The 25,822-nt window shown below is 30.2% G+C and overlaps 2 protein-coding genes across 2 annotated transcripts in view; both read right to left on the bottom strand.

Annotated features, from left to right (window-relative positions):
* Positions 1-25,822, bottom strand: part of LOC147078092 (orexin/Hypocretin receptor type 1-like) — a 278,174-nt gene that overhangs the window by 162,961 nt on the left and 89,391 nt on the right. The gene's annotated exons all lie outside the window — the stretch shown is intronic.
* Pgi (glucose-6-phosphate isomerase) overlaps positions 16,266-25,822 on the bottom strand; it is a 565,311-nt gene continuing 555,754 nt past the window's right edge. Inside the window, exon 11 of the transcript XR_015072266.1 lies at positions 16,266-16,609. The gene's annotated coding sequence lies outside the window, so the exon portion shown is untranslated. The remainder of the gene's footprint in view (positions 16,610-25,822) is intronic.

Consider the following 25,822-nt stretch of genomic DNA (forward strand, 5'->3'; position numbering starts at 1 on the left):
TCTACTTTATCAGATAATATAAATTTAGCTAACGGGAAGTAGGGGATCGGATATTGTGTGATATTTTTTTGCCTTACAATTATTGCGTTCACAAAATAAAGTTGATTCAGTTGATTGTCCTTTTTTCTACTTCAATATTTATGTTAATCAAATATGTAGGTTCTTATAGATTTTTACCTTTTAGGTTAATCAAAAAAAAGTTTTATATACTGAGAGATCTTCTATTCTGATTTAATTTTATTTAGATTCCGAAGTAAAAAAAAAGAATTTGCAATAATTCATTCAATAATTGTTAATCGTGGACACGTGTAGGTAAAGTGGTTAAATAGCAGCGGTGTAGTGGTGAGGTGAGGTAATGGTAAAGAAGCGCGTACCTACATCTAAACATTGTCGATCACACATATTATGGCTCAAGCTATCAGTGGAGTGAGATATAAATTCATAAAAATAGAGCGTACAATTAGATTATGTTGTCTCTCTCATTGATTTAACAAAATTTAAATCGAATCAGTCTATTACTTCATTCTGTCTATTATTTGTTTTTACTTGACTGTGTTTATTAAATATTAATCTATACTGATGATTAAACTATAATAAACGATACTATAATATAATATACGCCTTACACAAATATATAATATTTAAATTATGTACCTACTTGGTGGGGCAAAATATGGTGGCTGTCATTCTTTATATCCCCACCTACCTCACATCCTCATTTATTATTGTCACAGGACTAGACAACCAGCAATTACGGGTCATGAGACGACCGCGATTGCGAATAACATTCAGTTAGCTCAAAAACAATTATACAGACTGATTCAAAAGTTAACTCGAGTTACATCAAGAAAGCGGTCGCGTGCGAGCTTGTTATAGCTTAGCCGGCGTTCAACCTTCGTTACGCTAAATTTGATTTGATCATCCATCCTAAACTTTTCATCATCATTCATCCCACAACCAAAGTGAAACCGTGAGAGTGACATTCCGAACCGTCCGTTTACCAGTGCGTGAGTGCGTGAACACCGAACCAATGTCAGCGCACGCCAGCCCTTTCAATATAATAAACAGTCAGTGTCTAGTATCCTGGTAAAGCCACCCCCCCCTCCTAAATTCGTAATCCATCACCAGCATCCTCAAATTACAGTCCACTGCTAAAAGCGCCACCAGTAATCTTGTTTTTTGTTTTGGGGATATTTTAATATATTTTTATACATTTCATTATTTATTTTGATAGGTCAAATTCTCAAATTTATGAATTTTAAGACAGTAAAATAATTATCATTGGTAATCATTATAATTTCTGTGTCAAAATAATTCACATTTTAACATTTTCTCTCAGCCAATGCGGTTTCTGACTGTTTAAAATGAAATTTACATAAGAATACCGCAAATTCAATGAAGTATTATTTCCATTCATTACAAAATGATAAAATACAATACAATCGTACAAGATGTAACTTGGAAATGTTGTAAATTTAAGACGATTTTATCATTATGTGAAATAATTTATTCGAATTACAGCTGACTTGATTATATCTCGCATAATAGGATTTTATAAAAAATTCTAACCGGAAAATTTATTTGAAGAAAACATTTATTATAATATAAAAAAGGCTGAGAGAAGACATTAAAAATAAGGAATAATAAGATTTTGACTGTTGTATGTGTTCTTCGTCTACCCCATTATTACCGCATGGAATAAGGCATTTTATTATTCAAAAAATGGGCAAGATTAACACATTTGAAGATAATTCTAAAGATACTGATTATAAGCTATGTCTTTGACCATTCAAATGTAATAAAAATCCAACGAATAATGATTGGTTTATAATAATTATTGACCTAAGAATAAGGTAGTGTTTTTTTTTTAAATACGCCATTTCTTTTGGAATTCCCCAGTGGTTAAGCTACAACATACGGCCGTAGCCATAATTTGACAAACTAAAACTAAAGTAGGGAGTAAGATCATGACAACGCGCGTGTTTGAAAATGTACCGTTTAAAAAAAAGATTTTTTTTCCGGTTAGGAGCCTATTTTTTTAATAATAAAATGCCTAATTCTTGTCGAATTTGGGATCATAGAGATTATCAATATAATTTTTTATCGTAAATATTTCACTATAATATTGTCAACATAAATTATACTGATGGTTTTATAAATGCGTTTAAAATTAATAAATGTAAAAAATCTTAACACCGCTGCACATTTATGTACTGAAATATGACTATATTCTAAAACATTAGAGCGAGAGGTTTAAAAAAATACTATTTTATGTAATAAAAATACTTTATGCAGTCATCAAATGTTTAAAATAAATACAAAGGATAATAAGCCTTCAGAATTATATAAATAGATTATCTACAACGTTTAAGGAATGTCCAGGATCATGCTTTGAAAATAGAATAAAAGCTCCATTTTGACTGCTGAGCTTGCCCCCCCTTCACTTAATTGTGTATGAAGATAAGCATATTTATGGCGACAAATCAAATAATAAATCAATGAAAATCAATTCAATTCAATTTGTATATTGCATTCGACTAGTTCGATGTAACTACTTTCCTATTATTTTTATAATTTTTAATGACATTTTTTACGCGGTTATTTTTATATTGCCATGATAGGTACTATTTCTATTATGAACGTCTTAAACTTATAAGTTGTTCTTGGTATTATTTTTGTCAATTTATATGATATACAATTTATTAACCCTCTTATTAAAAAAACATATCGAAATTATTATCAAGTTATAGGTACTCTCAAAAAAGCTCAATACGTACTGATTTCAGTGCTTTGTGGAAATGTCACTTGAAAAATGTCTGGAGTTTTCTTCACAAAGCGGATCGAATATCAATCTGCTCTTCCCTTCACTACATTTAAAAATATTGAAACCCTTATTTATATGAAGTATGGAAAACCATTGACTATAAATATTATTTTACTACACTATTCTTCTAAGATTTACGTATTATAATATTTCCAATTCAAATAATTCTTGCCGCGAATATAATATCTAAAAATAGTTAAAGAATTCCCAGACACAAATTTTATCAGTGGAATGGTAATCTTTACAATTGTGCATACACGTGAATGTACACACATTACATCATTCCAATCGATATTTAGCCTAACACGAAACGAAACGGAGTTTTATTCAAAATAGCTAAATATTAGTATGAAAGAATACGCCCGGAACAAGACAAATGAGGACATTTTATGACAACGCAAATATGGACTCCTCCAAGCCAACCACCGCCACATACCACACCCGGTATTAATCAAGTGTTTGGATGTGATGCCTGAAGAAATCTCAGGTGTACTTACCCAAGACTGAGGTCACCACGCATTCAAATGGGGTTTGGTTAAGTTTTACTAGACAAGTTATGAAAAAAACAAAAAGCCAACAAAAAGTAAAAGGATTGTTATTACCGTGTTGTGTGAGTCATCAAAGAATGAAAAAATAATCGATGGGCAAAATTAGAATAAAAAACAGATTTGTGTATTCAGTTTTTATGAATGGTAAATATCTTTGAAAGACGTTAGATAAGTCTCAATGAGGTAGGGTGCTGGACGCACATGCTAGGAATTTCACTGATGGCATGAATGTTTCCATTCTGAATGGAGTTGAATTGAGTTGAGAATGAATTCTAAGAGTCAATTATTGTTTAAAATGGTTACATGTAAATTGTACGTATTAATTTCGCCGTAGCACAGCTGTCTTACTAGAAAGAAGTTCCCGTATAGCATTAAGATTAAAAAAATTACCCTCCGTTGTTCGCGGAGAATTGCAGACAGCACTGTTCCAGTTTTATTAGATTCTATAAGAACATGAATGTCGTATTGATTGATTGGCATCTGGTAATAACGCTGGCATTATAATCAGATCTTTGATACTGAAAACTACCAGAATTTTATATAAACTATATACGACATGATTGCATTAATTCTAATTTACTTACCTATTTTTTTCTGTCTTTCGCTCGTATTTCGGTGGTTTTATTATGTATTTTTAAGAGGTTTATTTGGAATTAATATCATTATTATGCAGTCATCTTTTTCCGATAGATCATCTCACGATAAACTGTGTTACGGCAAACTGCATTCGTACAAATTTTCTGACACGACTTAAAAAACATATATTGTCTCCATTGAGTTCTACAGTTTTTCAATACATAGCCAGTAGCGAAAACAAAGCGTATCTTAAGGGGGGACATGCTCGTCGAAGGTCAAAATTGAGTTTTTATTGTATTTTCAAACCATGATCCTGGACACTCTTTAAACGTTGTAGATAATCTATTTATATAATTTTGAAGCCTTATTATCCTTTATAGTTATTTTAAACATTTGATGACTGCATGAAGTATTTTTGTTACATAAAATAGTATTCTTTTAAACCTCTCGCTCTAATGTTTTAGAATATAGTCATATTTCGGTACAGAACTGTGCAGTGGTGTTAAGATTTTTTACATTTATTAATTTTTAAACGCATTTATAAAACCATTATTATAATTTATTACGAGATAATTTTTGTAAAATATTCACGATAAAAAATTATTTTGATAATCTCTGTGATCCCAAATTTGACAAGAATTAGGCATTTTATTATTCAAAAAATCGGCAAGATTAACACATTTGAAGATGATTCTAAAGATACTTATTATAAGCTATGTAATTGACCATTCAAGTGTGATAAACATCTTATGAATAATGATTGCTTTATAATAATTATTGACCTAAGAATAAGGTAGTGCTTTTTTGAAATACGCCATTTCTTTTGTCATTCCCTAGTGGTTAAGCTACAACATACGGCCGTAGCCATAAAATGACAAACTATAATTAAAGTAGGGAGTAAAATTATGTTATGCTTATGACGTGAGTGACGCTTGTGACGCTTATGCTTTACCAAAAGCTTACCTGCGCAAACAGGTTTGTATCTAGAAGTCAGCGTGTGTGGACGGAAAAACTCTACTGTAGCTCGCGCAAACCGAAAAGTGCCGTTTAGCCGGCGCAATAAGCGAAAACGTCGATGGTCCAATATAAAATTTACGATCTTCTGCAAGCTAGTCTTGATTTCGTTGTTTTATAATAACGACATGACTATATTTATTAATCATGTATATATAAAATTAAAATAAAGTACTTCTACCGTATTCTATTTTTTTTATAGAGACGTTATAAAAAAAGTGTAAAACAAATATTAAAAAGTGAGAGGTGAAAATATTTTGGGGCAGTCACGCCACAACAAAGAAACGATTCAGAAAGGTTTCGCGCCTTTTTTGTATTCTAAACATTCTTTGACGATTGGCAATTTTCAAAACTAACCATAAATAATAATAAAAAAACTAAAGATATTGAATATCATTAGGTAGGTGGTATATTATATTATATTGTAATAATTATTGCACTTTTATTTGAACGCAAGTCAAAGTTGTTTTCAGCTTAGCATCGTATTCAAATCAAATGACTGGATGTCTCGAATAATAAATAGATTTTCTTGGCACAATGAGATTAAATTATTATTCCAATTTCACTTCAATTTCAATTTTATTTATTTTAAATTATTATGGAAATTACAAATCACGAATTCATTATGTTTATAACGTGACGTGTAAAATGAACAATACTTTACAAAAATAAATGGAGTTAATAAAATACTTATTAACTATTTTTTTAAATCAGTGAAAGGATTTGTTTATAGCACTACTTCAATCCCGTTTTATTTAATATTTTTTATTCTGTGATGTGACATCAAGTCACGTTATACAGAAAATAATTTTGAATATTTTAATTCTATATTTTTGTCTTGATTTGATTGATATGTCTGTAACGCAGCACACATACACACACACTCTAACTGTAAAAATTATGCACCGCTAACAATAACCTGCCTTTCTCTGACGCATGTCAGTTTTCATCTTTGTTGCGCGGTCGGATAAATAGAACACCCACGTTGTATCCCTGACATGCGTGCTGTTATACTTAATCGTTTAATGACGTATCATTTCACTCACACGCCTTTTTAACCATTCACAGTATTGTATTATAATTAAAGATTCATTATTTTTATAAATCAAAAATAAACAAAAACTATTTTAAGACGATGCCAATGAAAAATACACGCTGCCAAAAATACACCGGCTTTATCGAAATAGATACATCCTACTATATATTAGTATTTAAATCGAAGAGTTTTTTGGCTATGCATATTGTTACTCTATTACAGGGTTTCCCAAACTTTTTCTGCAATGGAACACTTTGCAAACCCGGAAATTTTAATGGAACACTAAGCTTATTTTTTAGATTGATTCCTATTAGTTAAAATTTAAAAAAAATGTTATTAAAACATATTATTTATTTAGTAATTACATATTTTTAAATATACGACTACTTATGATATAATATAACATGAAAATATGAATAAATAAAGCGCTTAAGTAATGAGTTTGATCATTTTGAGTCCTTGAATTGCATCTTCTTGATATCAGGCACAATATTGGTAAGTTGCAGTCTAATATCTGGTGTGGCGTCGAGCCTGTTCCTGCACTTTGAAAATCCCGCTTCGGATAAATGATAAATAGGTAGTAGAAAACGGAAGTAAATCATGGCCCCCATATCCTGAAGTGGGCTCTCAGGCTAGGATCTTTGGCGGGCCCCTTGCCTATCTCTAATGTCGAAGGCAGTGTGACACATCACATTAACATTTTCCAAATTTTGTTACAGATCAAATTAAGGGCCCTTATTCAGTGTATTATTAACTATTTTTTTCTATTTTTAATTCATCTACTTTCATCATGGAGTTGTTGAGTATCAATACGGAATAATTAAAAATTTAAGCTTAACTTAAGCCTACTGGTTTAGTTGTCACGGAAAATGGATTCCGAACTCAGGAATCGTCTTTACTGCTTTTCAGAAAATATTGCAAAAGTGTATAAAACTTTCCAAATTGTCGCGGAACACCTTTTATGGTCTGGCGGAACACTGGTGTTCCACGGAACATAGTTTGGGAAACCCTGCTCTATAGTATATTGCTTTGCTTTGGATATATAAAATGGTATTATTGTTAGCTAAATAGTATTATTGATATCATCAACAAGAATGTTGACAGGTGGCACTCTTTTATCGTGAAACTAGTACGGTAACGTAATACGACGGCACAGGATGGACCGGAATTTATAAGAATAGTCGGTTGCAACGTTTAAAAGTGTTTATACTAATATTCGTTTTTTTGTCTATTCCTGGACTTGGATCGACTGTACAAATTACGTTTACTTTGATAGACATTTTTGCAAGTGTGAACATGCATCGAGTTTATAAAGAAGAATATTTCGGAGGGAGATGAAATAAGGAACAGGCAGGGTAGGTTGACTCCAAAATGAATAACTCGGAATTTTGTGCGTGAATGGAATGAACCCTGGTTTTATTATCTCCTTCCAAATAAATATTAATTTAATTATTACAGATAAGTTTACAGATTATAATTTAGATGAATGAAATCACGAGTATGCGTCCTGATGGATTAACGAGATCGACCGGGCGAAGCGAAACGATAACCTTACGGTTAAATCTTTAATAACTGACTGACCATTTTGATTTCTTCTATTGAGTGTTTTATACAGATTCGATACAATAGAAAAATGCTGCTATCACTACTTGAATATTTTGATAATCATGCTTTGTTGTGTAATGCATGATTCGTTTTGTAAATTATAAATAATTAATTTTAATTTGAACAATTATGCAGTTTTAATTAATTGAGCAAGATTGATTTTCATACAAACAACTTTTGTGCATATCATGCTAAACTTACATTGGATTATTTATTGTTGATTGATTGAATTATTATAATATAATTTTGCTAAATAAGCTTTCTGTTGAAATTTAATTGACTCACATAAATCGCTTGTTTTGGAATTTTAACAATATTATGTTGCAAGATACATTGTAATTATAAATTAATGGTTTCCTGCCAAGTCATGCGGATGGTAGGGTATTGATCCGACAAATATATTATGTGAACTGTGTATCATAATGTTTATTCAAATTCTTAATCAAAACTTTTCATAATATATAAGTAATACATAAGTACATAAATGTCTAATAATAAGAAAAAAAATCAGTATTTTTCCAATGGACAGTTTTATTACTGGACGACATGAGTGTCTATATAGTGGATATAGAAAACGGATATTTCCCTTACAGCCGAAAGCATGGAAATCGTTGACAGAAGTATCATACAAATTCAAATAAGGAATTACCATTCAAACATAACTGAATAGGAAATGTCATTTATACCAAAAAGCGGAATATTTTAGAGATCGACGTATATTTTTATGTATGGTTTAATATTTAATTTTAAAAACTGGCCGTCACTATTAGTAATTTGTAGTCTTATTTTAGTGAAAACAAATACGTATGACTGACAAAGTTTAGTGTGTACTATTTATGTCTGATCTTAACAGAACCTCTACCCTTCGATACTGTACTTATATTTCCCATTTATTAAATAACTATTCTCAATATCAAGTTCTTGAATGTCACGTATATTTGACAGCGGTTCTGTGGTCATTTACAACCCCTTGGTCTGACAGTACCGGTTTTCCTCTTGCCGAGCAATAAACCCAATCCACTGCCATTTAATCAACTTGTCGACATCAGCTATCACATGCGTGCATTTTTTCTACGTATCCTTTCGGTTTTTGTAGTCTTTCTGCACTATGCCCAACATGTTCTTATCTTTGCCACGTTGCGCTACTATTAATAAGCGAATTTAATAAAAATATATTATGTTAAACTCTCTATTAACAAAATAATAATTAATAATGTCAGTATTCTGAAGATTTCATATAAATCAAAATTGCTTCGGCTATAATTTAAATTAAAACAATAATTAATATAATAAATATTAAGAAATACATATACTAATTCGATTTGATTATTTTTCAATCAATTGTCGGTTGTGTATAGATGCATGTTCTTTTATCTGTACCTCACCAAACCACTCCATCGCTGCTATTAAAAAAATCCTATTCGTATCAAGATTCAACAGGATCTGTTTAAAAGTGTGTTGTTTATTTTCCAGAAATTTTACCTTGTAATTTCGGAATTATCCACATAAATTCATGAAGGAACTCTGGAACATTTTAGTAAGTACAAAATAATATTATAAATTTTATTCAGTTCTACACTCCACAGGATATTTTTAAATGATAGGTTTTTCGGTTTTTACCGAGGCCTGAACAAAAACGATGTATAAGTGCGAGTGAGAAAGTATTCGGCACCCTTATAATCTCTGCGACACGCGCTAGAGCAAGATAAAAGGTTTACAGATGTGGGAGATGGTTTGCTACGGTGTAGCCGCCAAATCTTACCTTATTGATTAACTAAGCATCGATAACCGTGTTGCTAAAATTGCTATTTTTTGTGTTAAACATAAAGTCAGTGGTAAATATTTTTTAGTTATTTAAGTAGAAAAGTTGGTTCTGTGTGTTGTATTAAAATGTGGTAGCCGTACTGATAAGTGCTGATAAGCACTCCTCTAAGCAAGAAGATGGTATTACGTTTCATAGGTAAGTTGATACATATTCGTGATAATTTATATGTATATTATTATATATTTTTAATATCAGTGTTAATAACCGTGTTTCTTTAAAATAACTTAAATTATGGATATTTTTACCTTATTTTGACCGCTTAAAAATACTGTATAACGTAAAAAAATAGAAAAATATATTTAAATTCTGGGTGTCTAGTGCGAGAACTTTGGGCGAGCACTCACGAAATGGTCTATGGTCTCGAACATTTGAATACCAATGCGTTCGCTCGCCCACAAACCAAACGCACGGCACGCAGCTTCATTTAGCAATCCAATGGGTGGCGTCTAGATGTATCTATAGTCTAAGGTTGTTACACTATTATCAAGACCATAAAAATAAGTACTTAAATATAAAAATTTCAGAATTTGACGGCATGATCTCTATTTTTCACCCTGAGACTATTCAATATTAATAAACATTTACATGGAAACCGTATTAATTCAAAACAATTATTAATTTATTTTCCTGCATGCTTTTACATAATATTGTTTCCGCCAACCTTAAATCTTTCCATAGCCTACAAATAATGTAGTATATAATGCTGTGCAAGTTTTATTGGCACAGTAGTTGTTTTGATTACCTATACCCGAATAAACAGAAATAGGCATACCGTTTAATTAAATTATATACATAGTATATAAGTATAAAGTATTTATTTATCAACAGTCACACCTGAAATATATCATGAAAGAAAGAAAGATAAAATAAATTTGGTTAAAGATATTAGTATGATGTAGACGTAGAGTACTGTTTTGTCGACAGTCGTACCTGAGACATCTGTTATTAGTATTTTTGAATTTTCTATTCTATTTATCAATAATTTCGGTGTCTTCGGTAGAGTCTATGTATATCATACATAACTTGTGCTAATATAAGCAACCATTATTTATAATTATTATATCTTTCAGAAATTATTCGTTTAATTAGATACTTAACGTATACAAGTCATAGATAGCATTGCAAACATGTATTAAAACTTCGTCAATACATTCGGAATATTATTATTTATTATAATGTGAGTAAAGAGAGAAATGTGAATTATAGGCAAGAGTATACGATGTGCAATTTATTTGCGACACTAATCTCTGTGTTTAACTAATTCATTAATCATAAATATTATTAATTAATATAACGAAGTGCGTTTCTCAAAATAAGACGCCTCTTTAGTAACCTAGACGTCAATTTAAATATGAGACTGCATAATATGGTTATTTATTATATTATCATCGTAATAATTTTCAATGACATAAAGGCTTATAAGTTAAACCAATATCTGAGAGTTGAGGGTAAGCTAAATAGTTTATCAAGACTTTCATATTAGAGATATTTATCTTCAAACTTTTGCTTTTGCGGCTTTTTCTGCTAGTTCTTGAATCACATTTTAGATGTCATTCGGATCTTTTGAGAGGACAACAATGTAATCTGCAAAGTGTAAGTGTGGGTGATTCAGATATTCACATTAAATGTATATACCTCTGTGTTTCCAATTAAGTTAACTAAACACATTTTGAAAGAGAACCCGTAAAAGTTTAGGTGACATTGTATCACCTTTAAGGTCACCTACGCCAATGTAAAATTTGCAAGGCGATTTTATGAAAATTGGCGGATTCTGTTGCATTTCTCATGCAACGTGAACACAGGAAATGCATATTAGATACAAATACTTAGCGTTTAATGTACAGTATCAGGTATTTCCAACGCATCAATCACACCGAATTTTGTAGTAAAAACAAAAACTGTGCACGTTTAGATGTACCTACTATAATATGATTTTATTAATATTGTGAAGGGGAAGGATAACATTATACTACTTATTCCTATTTTTATTTTCTTAACTTAAGTAAAACTCGTTTTCATAAAATATTAACGACAAGGATAGACAATAATACTTTGGTTATAGAATTGGGTAAACTTCTACAAGGTACTGCTTTAAAATAATATTATATTAATTAGTAGTAATATTAATAATGAATGAATTACTATTTAAACATAGAGTTTAATATCGCAAATAAATTATGCATCGTATACTCGCACATATTATAGTTTATATTTGTTTTTTTCGCACAATATAATAATATTTCGGAGTCGACCTAACACTTTTAAGATATTCCAAATCGTGTCTGAAAATTTGTGAGTGAAATGTATCGGAAATATATAAAACTCTTTTTAATAAAATATTAAGCAAAAGGAAGTCTGCGAAGCCTCGTTGAAGTGAGAGAAAAATAACCAATAAATTCCAGTGATTTAAACTCAAGTGTGTTTTTCCTTACCGTCGTGCAGTAGGCTTTTTACTAAAGATGAGACAAGTATGACAATGAGTGCAATGAATGCCCAAATGAATACGAAGAATGATCATTTTTTATGATGATTGGTTAATTCAGTTTTTTTTATAATGTTGAAAGACAAAAAGGTTGTTGTTGAATACTTAACTGTCTTCAGCCAAATAATGTAATACCTCACTTCAAGTTGAAGAATCGCATTGCAGAGTTTTGATACAGGATATTAAGAACACAGACTACTTGAAGTTGGATATGCTTGATAAATTAATTTTATACCAAATTGTATACTATGTGTTGTAATAAAAAACAGGTTCTTTTAACAACCTCATAAATCAACACCACGTAAACGTTAAATTTCATAAAAAAACTATAATTACTTATTTGAAAACAATATTAATACAAAAAATATAACAGCAGATAAATTTATGAAATTAACATATATATTATTTGCTCGAAGCGCCTCAAAGTTATCAAAATAATAATATTCATCACGTTTCTGAATTCCAGACTGATTTCATTGATGGGTATCATTTTGAGATCAAAATGAAAAATTCGATTTCTTACGCAAATAATGTCATTTATTTTATGAGACGTTTCTGTCATTTCGGAAATTATAAGATCCATCATTTTGGCAAGAAAATTATGACCGTTTATATTTACGTTACACTATTGAATATTTTCAATTTATTATTCTCAACTTTGACTAAGTCGCATTCAGAAAGAATCTTCTCTGTAAGATAACAGTTTTATAATGTAATTTTTCTTCATGTATGAATGTATAAATTATCGCATTTTGAAAGACGAATGTGTCTAATCAGACGAAATCATACAATTGAAAAAAATATTTGAAGTTAAGAGTCTAGACTGTAAATTTTAATCTTAATCGATAAAATTTAATAATTGTAAGTAAACAAATAATTTACAATTAATTTATAATAACTTAATAAAAAATAAACCTACTAAATAAGACAGATAAAAAATTGTGACACTTTACACGTTTTAATCTTCTTTATTCATTCTTTAATATCAATGATTGACATCAATGATTTGACATTTTAATATTTATGATTTAACACCAGGCCTATTGCGTCGTGGGTCCCATATTCGAATCCTGGGTGTGACAAGGACACATATTGTTTTTCAATTTGTGTATGAGTCAGATTATGGACCTAATAGGTTGAGCAAGTGGCTGACATCGAATTCTCGTAAAAACAAAATCTGTCAATACAAACCTTCACTCTATAGAGGCCCATATGATCATATAAGGATTGGACATGGTCGAAAGAAGAAGAATATCAATGATTCATTCTCTTTCGAATAATTAATCTATTGACATGTTAAATACCTCTTTTCGGATATTCAAGACCTGGAGTAAATAGTCTATTTCTTGCAGTGGCTAAACTTTGCCAGTCACACTTATTTCTTTTTATTGAACTAATAATACAATTTGCAAATGGTGCTGGTGATTTTTTTAAATTCAATTAAACCCTGCCTAAACAAAACCATTATAGTTTAGGTATGGTATGGACGATCCGTCAAAATTAGTGCACACTTTTTTAGTCATACTTATTTTTTGATTTAGTTGAATTAATAATACATATTATTATTACAGATGAGGTTGGTTAGTTTTAAAAATTCATTAGTCTATAATCTAAACCAAACCATAATGGATAAAAATATTCTTCTATCTATCAAAGTTATGTATGGTTTAATGAATTTTATAGATACAAGAATATTTTTTGACTATTATCTACTATTACTCGGATTAGTGAGAGTCAATTATTGAATTTAAAAAAATTAACAAACACTATCTACACATTTTAGTCTTGATTCAATGAAAACAAATACGTTTTAATAACAAAGTTTAATGTGCACTATTTATGTGGGATCGTAACTCTACCCTTCGCTTATTGATTTGTTGTGTACCTACTTTTTTATAATTTAATAAGCAGATTTTATTTTATTGAAATTTTTTATTATTATATTATTTTATTCTGTCTTATTTTATTAAGAGCATGCTCTGTTTATAATTAAATACATTATTCAAAGTGGCACTACGGTGGCATAGTTGGCATTCATTTTTTTGGAATGGCTTACTATGTTAAAAAAATGTAAATTTTGCAATTTTGTAGAGTTCACTATAAATAGTAGATACCAAATACCTATTAGTAAACTTTTTCTAACTAATATCACTGTCAGTTGTATGCATACTGTAGTACAGAATTACCATTTGTCTATTACAATGCCTAATGAATGAACATATTATTATTAATATAATTAAAAAAGTTGAATATAACTAACCTAACCGCAAAACAGATTAATTAGACTGAAATGCGAAAACCAGTCACTATAGGCCAAGTGCTTGAAAGTCAGTTTTGTTTTTACAATTTAATGACAGTTAAACCACAACACGTAAAACACGTTCGCATGCACATTGCACCTATACTAACACTGAATGCGCGTTACGTTTATCTGACAAACTTTAATGCACATCACGATACTATTGAGAATGCATTTTTAAATTTTGTTCAATATTTCTTCATACTCGAGAATTAAATCTTTTTAGGTTCTTGTCAGTTTAAGGGAAGCCAGCGGCAAACAAATTTTGAAAATAGCCGATATACTGGATTATTTGTTAGGTTATGTTAAGTTTTAATTCTTGAACTCATGAATTTTGCCAAAATCAGCCATGAAAATTAGCGCAGTTCCCGCCTGGCTTCCCGTAAACCTCCCTAATTACATTTTTAATTGTCTGCACAGCTAATCCAGTTGCTGTTTGCAGCTTGTTCAATTGGATGTATTACATAACTATTACTTTTATACTGTTCCTGCAAATTTAATATTTGTACACATTAGCAATAATTTCCTTAAACTGACGATGAAGGGGTATTCCACGACATAGTTTACTATTTTGTGACAACCTTAATAAAAATGCTTTTTTTTTTAGATTTAAGCTTAGATTTAATAATCATTTAAAAACTCAACAAAATAAAACAGCACAGAATACACAAAAGTTTCGGAACATACTATACATAATAGCATGCAAACCACATCGACGTGGCTTTCGTTAAATGTGTGTGAACCATTCGACCAATCATCGTGCGAATTTCGTACTAACACAAACAACGAGTGTATGTATTACTGATTTCACCAACATCAAAACAAAACTTATTAAAGAATAAAACAGGCTGTACCTCTTCTTTTATCCTCATGCAGAAGGATTTTCCGACGAGAATTCTCGAGAAATTTTCGAGATTTTCCATCGCGAATCTAGAGAATTGTAATTTTTAACATCTCGGGAAATCCTGGATCACGAAAATCTTTTCTCGAGATTCAGGATTTCTTTATTATCAAATATTAATTGAAAAAACGATTTTCTATATGAAAAAAGTGGAAAGAAAACACAAAACTTTCAAAGACTGATCGGGGCATTTAACACAATTAAGCCAACGTCGACTCAAAATGAGCGCAATTTTTCAACATCAGGGGATTTTGTGTCCGTACCCGATTATCAGACGCAGGCATTGACAGTCTGTGTTTTTTGAAATCCTATTTTAATAAGTAATGTTTTGAATTATTTTTGTTTTCCTACTTATATTTGTTTGTATCCCTAATTAAATAAAAAAAATCATATTTTTTTGGAATTCGTCTATTTTACTGATTTTAGGATTTTTACAGGTTTTTTTGTTTTAAATTTTCTCAATATCTCGAGAATCTCGAGAATTATTTTCTGGAAATCCCGAATCTCGAGATTGAGATTTTCTCGGAAAATACCCAACTCTACAACCCGCCACATAATATTTTTGTGTTGCTTAATACTGACCTTTAATTCATGCTAGATGGAAATATACACCTACGTAGGTACTTGAAAAACATGACTAGTATATTATTATTATCATGAATCTATTGTTGAAATATAATATTCTCTCCAATATATTTGTTATTATTTATGCTTCCAGTTGACACCCACTATCTTATCAACACAGGAAGGAGCATTATCGGTCAGTTTGAGTAAGTGCGTATTTCGACTCATGCGGCCATTTTGTTTGAAGGGGTGGCGTGTAGTGTTCACGAAATGGCGGATATCCTGTTCATCGCATGTTTTACGAGTTTCGTTGTCGTTAAACCTTTTACGCGTCGCGCCATTACAAAAATCCAGGGATTTTATATCATTTCGGCTCGGGAAAAAGTCATTTTGGCCAGATTTTGACAGTATTATAACAAAAGCAACAAGCCACTCTTATAAATGACATATTGTATAAACATATATTTTTTTCACCAAACGAACTACCATACCTACACGGATTCGGTAATGCTATATCTTAGTGATAATCTAATACTATTGTTCGAGTGCTTAAAGTCAGACAACGTTATCTATAAAAAAGTGTTTTTTTTTGAGATAACGTTATTTTACATTTACGGCTACATGATAGTCAAATAACGTTATGTCATTTTTTTCTAATTTCTTATTAAATCGTCAGTAAAGTTTAATGCTAACTACATAAGTACCCCTTGTTTTCATATTTTTTAAAAACTATCCCTATAAATTTTAACATCATCATAAGCAAGATAAATGTACAATACACAATAAATTATAAAATATTAACATTAGGTTTTAAATAAACATTTCCCTTGTTGAGCAACAAGAATCTAAAATAACGATTTTTGGCTCTCCTGTAAAGTTGCACTTTTGTATATAGTGTTGTTTGACACTAAGACTTGGTATTATCCTAAGACTTACTACATTTTTACTTGTTACTTATTACATTTTTGTCAACTTATTTTCATGTAATTCTTACCTTTCTTGATGTGATGTCTAAAATTTGTTTCATAACGTATTTTGGATGCATAATTATATTATATAAATACATAGTTACATTGCAAAACAGGATTAAAAGCATTCACATATTTAAACTTACTTACTTATATTTACATTTCGACGGCCCCAGGAAAAACCATGATAAGTCTAAAATCATAAATGTTCAGGAGAGCGAAAAAACTAAAATATTTACGCTATTAAATTCATCATGTAAAATGAGTAAGTTTTTTCTTATCTTATTTAAATAAATCAGATAGACCATTTTATGGTATATATTCCTATCAAAATTTAATGGTGATTAATTAATTAACAGCTGAGATAATGTCCAAAAATCGTTTTTATTTGGAATAATATTACGCACTTTATATTTCGACTCGATTCAACATGCTTTTGCGCGGACGAAATAGATTACTGACTCCGCATAACACATTCATATTCTGAGATAGAAACCTTATTTTACGTCGCATTTTTCTTACTCTATACGATTTTATTAATTACAACTATAGTTATAACGCTCTTTTACGGAAAAATTGACATTGCGCAATATTTAACTCGAAATAGTACAGCGTGTCTATAAAATCTTAACAAGGGATATAGGGACATATTGATATACTTATATATATTTTTATACGGAGTTTTTATAATTTAAATGTATTTAAGTATGACTTTTTATGTTTTTTTGCAAATTATTATTGATATTTTTATAAATAATCAGAATATGTACATTACGAAATAATAAACATTCAGGAAAAATGTTTATAATGGAATAATAAATAAGTTATGAGGAAATTAGTACATAACACTACTTACTACATCATCAATAAAATATCTATTTTTTATACCAACTTCGTAACAAATTTTTCATTAAAAATATAGAATAGATAGAAAAAAACAATATAATGTTAATGATCATGTATATCGCTAGAACAATTTTAATTTAATTAATATTCAGTACAATTATCGAAACCAGAGAGATAATATATTTCATTTAATAAATCATTGTAAGTTCGTTAATAGTTTACATAAAGGATATACTGAGTGAATTAAATTAGTAATTATCACTTTAGAACACACATAATTATTATTTTTCAATACAAAAATACAAAAATATTAAATAGCTAGTGGAATATAATATTATACATAACAATTTGGCACAAATGTACCTACCAAAGCATCGAAATATTAGAAAAAATATATTTAAGTAGGTTTATTAGTTTCAAAAATTTTAATACTAATAAACCTAAGGAAAGTGTTATTTATAACCTAATAATTATTATTCAAAGACAGCTGAATTCACTTTCGTTATCAAATGTTCATCAGCAGAAGTTAAATTCATATAAAATTTATAATAGGCTTGTATTACATACACATTCTATAATCACGATTAGGTAATTACCTATCTAAAATAACATTGATACAACATTATGTAGTTCTTATGTAACAAGAGTGATAACCTTTTCAGTACCTACCTTCTATTCTTTTTTTTCAATTCAATTTTTGCAACATAATATCTTTCTGTAGGTAATTGATCTTGTAAAATTGTAATTATAAGCTTATAAATACTGATACAGAGATCATATTAACTATCGTTGTGTTTTTCTAATGTTTATTGTTGATATGAGTTTAATTACCGATTAGTAAACATAGATGGATTATATTTAATTGTCAACATAAATCATGAAACATCAGTATAAGTACGTCTTAACTGAACTCAGTTATGTTAATTAATACGAGGTGTCATGATTGCATTAATATAATTGGAAAGTTAAAATTAGTATGTACCTCCCCAACATTGTAATATTTAGTTTACAATTTAAATAATCGTGGTACGAATCTGCATTTTTCTAAACGGTTGGCTTTCAAGTAGTATTTTCTTTAAATGATACATTATGTTATCTAATCCAATCGATTACGTAGAGTTTTTTTATTTATCAATAAAACATCGTTTTATATCCGTTGTCATTCATATCACTTTATTTAACTTATTTTGATCGATCTACAAATTGTATAACTCCGACAGATTTAACTTAGATAAAATAATAATTACTATTTTTGTTAGTTTTCATATTTTAAAACAATCATATTCAATAAATTAATACGAGGTATGTATATGAGAGTAGGAACTAGATTTAAAAACCAATTGATATTTTGTTCGATAGTATAGGTACCTACCGGATACCAAATGTTAATCTCATCTTATATACATTACTAACCTAGATTCTAGACAACAATAAATGCTTCATAAACGGACTATTATCATACACGGTTTTCGGTAAAATTCTATTGAAAATAATAGATAAAATAAGTTTTCAAAAAACACGGGCCTAATCTCTCTTTTAGGTGACCGATGCAATAATAATTTATAATCCACAGAGCTCGTTTTCGAGAAATATTCAATGTACAAAGTAATAATAATATATACCCTTTTATATTATTGCAAAAATACTATTAACACGTAGGACGTATTTTTTTATTTTCGAACTCATATTATTATTACAATGAGCTTAAGTCGGTCCCAATCATTAAGTAAGCCTTTCGGAAATTCTCGCCATTTCAAAGTGTAGGTAATAAAAATGATCTTTTTCACTTTAAGTCAGCGCTCGGAATGGAGCGGAACGCCCCGGAGCGCCGTTCCGGTTCGTGAATTCCTCGACAATTCCGTTCCGTCTCGTGGAATCCTCGAATCTACCGTTCCTTCTCGTGGAATCCTGATAGCGAGATGTTTCGTAAAATTCTCGAGCCTCATCAGACTATTTAATATGGCGTTCCGGTTCAGAATGTGTTGAAATTGAGGAATATGAATTAGTATAATATATTTAAAAAAAAATCTTTCTATTAAACAATGATTTTACTTGTTGACTACTCCTGATTTTTAATAATTCGTAAATGTCGATACAAATGCGTGCCACAGTAAGCCAAATTTCTTCTTAGAAATGCATCTAGGTATATTTTTTCCTAACAATGCATTTCTAGACAACCCATGTGTCTGTCTGATAATAAAAAATACAGCTTTTATTGAAGAAAGGACCCTTACATTTATTGCTCTCTTCGGTTTTCTTTAAGACAATATGAGATAATAGTATATTATTCTATTATTTAGTACTATTCAACAAGTTTTTTTGCTTGCAGACAATATCACAAAATACATAATTTATTTAGGGTAGGTACCTACTACCCACTACTAATAACGATAATAACGTAAAATTATTACGTACCTTTTTTTGATTTTGTTTCAAGTATTTGATTTTCAATTAAAACACATGAAATATCTACACATTGTCAAAAATAATTCATTTGTTAATCAATGTTTTATAAATATATAAACTACCTCCGAGTAGGTATCTACCAAGGCTTGGATTTTCGACCCTTTGGTATGAATCACAGAGCAATTGACTTGGTTAAGAGTGTAAATCGCGGGTTCCTAAATAGTTATCATTTTGAGTATATTTGTATTCAATACGGGAGTGGAAGTCACAATATTTTATGGAATGAAACGGGAGAGAAATGAATGGGAAAAACTAAACCATATGTAACTGTCCGATTGCCAATTGCGTAAAATATAGGATATAGGATAGCTAACTTTACATATGTAGGCTTGACGCGTTCATAGTTTTGACAATACATCATAAGACAATCGAGGCCGTTCATTAGTCGACCTGTTGATATTAGATGGTATGCATCCAACGAGGCGTCTTTCCATTGGTATGGAGCGATATACATCCGAGGAGGTTTTATATCGCTATTGTGCAAGTAAATTAAAATATCAGTGGTCTCTGTAAAATTTTTGCGTCTATGAGCATCTTCATCAGAGATAACGAACAAATTTAAACGTTCATAGACCCATATCATGCCGAGCTACTTTTATTTTTAATTTCGATTTTAGTTCGGCAGAAATACTTTAAAAAAATACGCGTAGGTAGGTACCTTCCTAAACTCTATCTATATGTATCCCTTCATGTTATACAGAACATAAAGCTAATGGAAAAATATACTGTTGAGGATATTAAAATAACTACAGTAATGCGGTCCTTTGAAATAAATCAATATAGGTAGGTACCTACTTAGTTCATATTTTTTGTTTCACAAAACTTCTGCGTAGCAAAGCTGTTTACCATTTAATAATAATAGGTACAATAAATCATATCTACTGTGCATTGAAAAAAATATTGTCGGTGCTCTCAAATTCACAAAACTGATGCATAAGGAAGAGATTTTTTTTGTCTCAAAAAAGGTTTTATAAACAATAGCTAATAAATAACATATGTACTTTTTACTACTAAAATTTTTACTTTGTACTAAAATATTAATTTAACCAATAATCCTGGAGTATCTAGAGGTCGTTTACATCGTCGTAGTATTTATTTATAAAACCATAGTAATTATAAAAAAGTGCATACCCATCTAAATCAAGTAAGTATCATAATAATTATGGTGTCTTGATTGTGAGTTTTTGTTGGTGTTTTGAATTGTTTGTCTTGTGATTGGGGAAACATGTTGCATACTATGCAAACCACGAACATACTAAGGATTTTTATATAGGTACCTACTGTACAATAATAGCAAAGTACAAATGAGTAAAAATATTAAAACTGTGTAGGTATTGCCAAGTGGTAACGACGAAATCTTAGAACAAGGTATTTTGAGTTGTTTCTCTATAGAAGTTGGGTATCGAATAGAACCTTACACTCTGGTGATTTGGATAAGTGTCTAAACACTCTAAACTCTATATTATAGTAACATATTAAAAAGCGAATAAATATTATGTATTAGTTTTTTTTTAAATTTAATTTCATATACCTATTATCGCAAAGGTCTTTTTTGTTATATATTCATAGAACAGATTCCTTATTACAGAGGTATTTGAGTCGTTATATGGAGATTCAAAATACTGTAGAAAAATTGGGGCGGCATTTTATTTAAGAACATCACTGGGTGTTTTGCTACGATCTTCTCGTGTTCCATGACTGAGAGTATTGCATGTATATTTTTCTAATTTCAATTCATATAATCTCAGAAAATATGTACCCATATATTATAATATAATATAACATATAGATTGCATTGAGCAAATAATAGGTACATTGCGAAAACTCACGAAATAAAATAGGTAAAATACATTTAAATAAAATCATCACAATCCAATTGGAAAAATATTTACTTATATAATAATTAATAATTTCAATAACATCAGAAAACTATTAGAATAAATTATCCCACATGCCCACATGATGTAAATATTTAAATATTTTTTTATAATATCTACAAGTCTGAGGTTGTTTAAAATTATGCATATTTAATAAAGAATGCTACATTCGTAAAACTTGTGTATTTATTAAGTATTTAATAATATTAAATTAATTTATTATGATATATAAGCTCTTGCCTTTTCATACATGGTGGATTTTGATGTGATTAAAAAATAGTGGAATCAAAATATTTCCAATTTAGGTACTAAAAATCAAAGCTTTAAAAATGAAGTAGCATGTATCTTGGTTTAACCAATGTACCTATCTTCTGTTTGTGACTTTCACGATTGTTTGTCATGGTAATTGATTTTTGGGTTTTCGCCGTGTGTAATTCTTTCTTCTTTCCTCGACGTTTCGGGCTTGTTGCAGAGGCCATTATTAAGAGATATTATATTATGATATCGAGGAAAGAAGGAAGAAGTACACGTGGTGAAAACCCAAAAAATCAATAACGATAAGGTATCTTCACTCATGTTTCCATCTACACTTAGTTACATGTTTTTATTCAAACTACTAACGAAACAAATGGAAAATTGTATTGGTTTGTCCATTATTTCATGTATTTTTATGTTTCCTACTCCAATTAGATTCATATACTAATTAGGTATTTGTATAATTATTATTATTATAAATGATTTTTTTTTAAATTTTTGAGTAAACGATATCGTAAACTTATATTAGATATTATATATTTTTTATGTTACCAACAACTGATTCGGGTGAAGGTGATGATGGAAATGTTTTATAAAGTACATTATGTAAAACTAAGATTTTTTATATTACAGATATTATATCTAATATTGCACATTTTTGAAAAATTATTAGCGTTCCTGTTCGTTAAATTTTCCATTTCGAGCACTGCTTTAAGTCATAAATATTATTCCGTAATTAGTAAGAATTTAACTAAAAGAATAATAAAATAAACTCTCTTGTATTTGCTAGCTAGGTAAGTCCTTCCTTTTAAATAATAAAATATTTTGTAATTTAAACATGAAAATACTGCCTAGTTGTTATTATCGATGTACAAGACTAATTTAATCAAAATGTGTCATGCGGTACCAAAAATAAAATAATGTTTTGAAGTTAAAACATAATATTATAGGTATAAGCATCGGCCTATAACATCGTGGGTTCCGAGTTCGAATCATGGGTCTAAAAAATAGATACAAATTGTTTTTCAATTTGTGCTCGGAGTCAGAGTACGTACCTAATAGGTTGAGCAAGTGGCTGATATCCATTTCTCGTAAAAACAAAACCTGTTCTCCAATCTGTGGGGATTAGGATCGGACATGATCGGATATTTTAGGTGGGTACATTTTTAATTGCAAAACAATTAGTTTTCTAGTGATAGGTAATAATATTTAATTATAATATGTCGTTTTCTGCTGGGTATTTATTTAAGATAAGTTTATTTATAATTACATACTTTTTTTAATCATCTAAATAATTGAAACAGTCAATTATTATAATGATATATCCATATCGTTTTCTATTGGATATTTGTTTAATATCAAATAATATAATAATTTCAAACTTAAACATTACCTACAACATTGTTTTTTGGGTATCTAAGTAGAAGAGTAATTAACCGAAAATAGTCGAAGAAAGCTTGTGGAGGTCTTTATTTTGCGGTGGATTGAAATTGGCTGATGAATCAAAATTAATATTTAAACATTATTACTGTGTCCTAGTATTTATAGTATAAGTACCTACCTATATTAGTACAAAATAATTCTTTTCTATTTTGTTTGTTTTATATTCAATAATATAATATTTTGATAATAAAACACTAGTACTAGTGACTAGTGAGTAGTTTTTTAACTAAAAATGCATTTACCTACTGCAAATTCCAATATTTTCCGAAGATAAACCAATATATTTTTCGAAACTAATGTGATACGTCAATATAAACCATGCCGTATATTAGGATCTCCGTTAAAGACTGTTATAGCAAGTATAACAACCTTCTTACTCGTAAAATAAAACGCAGTACACTTTTTTTATTGATATATGACTATACTCCTCGGATGTTTATGTGAACACAAATTTGGTCGATGCGATATGTAGATATAGAGCACCATTGTCGAAAACCTAACTTTGTCAATTTTTATGCTAGAGACCTGAAATTTTTACAGGACATGCACAAAAAATATGGTATTATAAAAAGCTAATAAAACTTAAAATGCTATTTTCAGACTTATCATGGTTTTTCTAGGGCACGTCGATTTACACTTACATGATTTTTATATACCTACTTAACACGAAACAGATTTAAAAAAATTGAAAACAGCCCCATTATTAATTACCAAACATATATATATATATATAGTATATACTTATATATACTATATGCAGCAAATAATTTTCTAGTCGAAGAATCTAGAGGTACCTACAAACTAAGCGATTTAAGAACTACTAATAATTAATAGTATATTCCATTATATACTTGGGTTGCACTCTGGATGATGACTGGAACCATACCACGGAATTGAGATGCCGAATCGAGAAAGCCAGGGTGGCGTTTACTCGTCTAAAAAAGTATTATGTAGCCATGATATACACCTGGGAATCGGAACTAGAATGGTGAGATGTTACGTCTTCTCGGTCCTTTTATATGGAGTAGAGGCTTGGACGCTCACAGAAACGGTTCTCAAAAAACTTGATGCTTTTTAAATGTGGGTGTATAGGCGGATGCTTCGTATCAGCTGGAAGGACAAAGTTACAAATGTCGAGGTGATGTCAAGGATGAAAAAGACCAAAGAAATAGTCAAACTAATAAAAACCAGGAAACTGGCATACTTTGGCCACATCGTGCGGCATCCCGAGAAGTATCGCCTTCTACATCTCATCATTCAAGGGAAGATCTCCGGTAAGCGAGGCCCTGGTAGAAGAAGAACATCCTGGGTCAAAAACCTCAGGGACTGGTTTGAGCTCAGCACTCCATCCCTGTTCAGAGCAGCGACGGACAGGGGCCAAATGGCCAAATTCATTGCCGACGTCTGATAACGGATATGGCACACAAAGAAGAGAATAATTAATTATTATAATATGCGGAAAATGTTCCTAGAGCAATCTGTAGGGCGTGACCAACTCCCTGCTTACATGCTTTTCCCTCTACTACCCACTATGTCTCGACACCCGTTATGCAGGCATATACTGTGGCGGAACGAACATTAGGTTCTCTTCAAATTTGTGCCGAAAGTGTCCCAGGAGACCTTGGTTCGCGTGCACTAGAGTGTGCGTAATTCCTACTTCGATATAATGTATTACGGTCAATTCTCGATCAGAAAAAACTTTCTCGCTCTCCCTAAAATGCCGCAAATTTCCACGGACCAACGTACTGATCTTCACCTTATATGTGACGAGAGACTACAAGGTCTGCATTATTGTCTCCTTATTTTCGATAAAGTCATATACCCACCCATTATCCGCCGGAAGCATATAATTAATGCTGAGAAATTCGACGAAATGTCAATTCCGTGAAATGAACAAAGTGGTGTGATCATGAATGTTTAATTACGCATCCTAAATAGATAGCCACGATGTGGCCGACATGCATTATTCAAAAATAGATGGACTCTCTTAACGGACCATTAATAGATTATGCACTTGACGACCCCTGCTTTGCAGTACAGTGTAATAATAATATGTTAGTAAAAGCAGAGTATTAGAACTGATTGACTAGCATAATATGACAACTATCTAAGCCAGTGCATGTCAAACTTTTTATTTGTTTGTGTAAGTGGGATTTGTTTGGTGGCACACTATTAGGCACTTTATTAATTTGAATAAAAAACTTAGTAACAGATATAGATAATAATTTTATTAGTGATAATGATAAAATTGATTTAGTGAAAGAATTATATCAGAAAGCGGCGCTAAACTAGA

Source organism: Rhyacophila brunnea, unplaced genomic scaffold (genome assembly GCF_057557595.1).
Source record: "Rhyacophila brunnea isolate RB1 unplaced genomic scaffold, BYU_Rbru_1.0 scaffold_12, whole genome shotgun sequence".
Classification (NCBI taxonomy): Eukaryota; Metazoa; Arthropoda; class Insecta; order Trichoptera; family Rhyacophilidae; genus Rhyacophila; species Rhyacophila brunnea.